At 56.9% G+C, this 1881-nt stretch overlaps 1 gene segment (V, D, J or C); it reads left to right on the top strand.

Annotated features, from left to right (window-relative positions):
- Positions 1 to 1881, top strand: part of LOC102249655 — a 31190-nt gene that overhangs the window by 3124 nt on the left and 26185 nt on the right.

Raw genomic sequence — 1881 nt, 5'->3', positions numbered from 1 at the left:
CTCAGTCTCCTGGGAAACGTCCCCTGGTCCCTGCCCATCACTGACAAGTGTCTGTGTCTGCAGGGTCCCTGTCCCAGCCTGTGCTGACTCAGCCGCCCTCCCTCTCTGCATCTCTGGGAGCCACAGCCAGACTCACCTGCACCCTTCGCAGTGACGTCAGTGTTGTTGGTAAAGCCATACACTGGTTCCAGCAGAAGCCAGGGAGCCCTCCCCGGTTTCTCCTGTACTACTACACAGGTACAAATTTGGGACCTGGGGTCCCCAGCCGCTTCTCTGGATCCAAAGACGCCTCGGCCAATGCGGGGCTCCTGACCATCTCGGGGCTGCAGCCTGAGGACGAGGCCAACTATTACTGTATGATCTCGCACAGTAGTGCTTCCCACAGTGTCACACACAGATGGGGAAGTGGGACAAAAACCATCGGACAAGTACTCTACAAGCTTCTACAGAGATAGAGGCCGTTAATAATCGTACTGATAATCAGGAGAGATCATAGGTCCTGGGCATTCTCATTGAAAATGGTGCCAAACTAGATTTCTGTTCAGACTCTGATGTGGCGCCGTAATGAAACCACACTCACAGGCATTCACCCAAATCACTTAACTGTGTTCACACAAGAACATCCACGTAACGTTTATAGCTTCTTATTTGTTTGTTAAAACTTAAACGCAACAGACATGTCCTCTATCCGGTGAAGGAATAAACCAACAGTGCCATCTCTACCATCGAAAGTGACTAGGCCATTAATGGTGGAACATGACACTCCTGTTTCTGAGTGAAAGGAGCCCATCTGCAAAGGCTGGAGCTGAGGGAGGAGGGAGGGGGGCAGGGGCCCTGAGCCCCCGCTCCCACCTGGGGCTGCCTGTCACCTGCATCCCCTGGAGGTGCCCTGCTCCCCCTTCCTCTTTCCTGCGCCCTCTCCCTGCCTCTTGCGGGCTCCGTGGGTAGCCCTGGGCTGAAGCCCCTCACCCTACGTTCTCATTTTCTCAGCTGGAGCCCTGGGTGGGTCCAAGGAGGGGCTTACACGCCTCCCTAAGGGAGAGCTGTGGGGGGGGGGGGGGGGGGGCGTATAAGGTGAGGGCTCCGGCTGCCTGGGGGGCTCAGGAATCAGGGTTGGGGACCTGTCCACCATGGATGGGGCTCCCCTCCTCCTGGTGAGGAAAATAAATGTGGTTCATTTTATTTTATTTTCTCAAAAATATATTTTATTGATTTAAGAGAGAAAGGGAGAAGGAGAGGGAGATAGAAGCATCACTGATGAGCGAGAATCATGGACTGGCTGCCTCCTGCTTGCCTCGCCTCTCACTGGGGATCAAGCCTGCAACCCAGGCCTGTGCCCTGACTGAGAATTGAACTGTGACCTCAACCACTGAGCCATACTGCTAGACAACAGACTCTTATAGTCAGAGGGGCCCTCCAGGACCAGAGAATCCAGAAACTCAGGCTGCCTCTCTGCCACTGACTGGCCGCAAGGCCTTGGGCAGCTTCCAGCTTCTCTGTAGGCCAGCGGTTCTCAACCTGTAGGTCGCGACCCCTTTGGGCAGGGTTCTCAACCTGTGGGTCGGGAACCTTGGAAACACAGGAGTCAACTAAGCAGGTGAAGGGGAAGATCTGGAGAGGCTGAAAGGAAGGAGTGGTTCCCGCTGGGACCAGCAGGGGGCGCTGTGAGACCGTCTCTGGGGTTTGCCTGGACCTGGTCTCTGCCAGGAGGCCCCAGGGCTGGCTCTGGGGTTCCTGTGAGGCCTGCGTCCTCTCTGGGAGTGTGGGGTCCCCTGCCCGTGGCTGTGGGCGCCTCCAGCAGCTGCTTCCTCCCAGCCCCACCCACGGGCAACCAGTGCACTGGGCTGGCCTCCCTGCACAAGGCCCAGACCCTGTCAGCGC

The sequence above is a fragment of the Myotis brandtii genome, unplaced genomic scaffold (assembly GCF_000412655.1).
Source record: "Myotis brandtii unplaced genomic scaffold, ASM41265v1 scaffold4811, whole genome shotgun sequence".
Classification (NCBI taxonomy): domain Eukaryota; kingdom Metazoa; phylum Chordata; class Mammalia; order Chiroptera; family Vespertilionidae; genus Myotis; species Myotis brandtii.
Note: the sequence above shows the minus strand (reverse complement) of the source record. Positions and strands in the feature narration are given on the sequence as shown.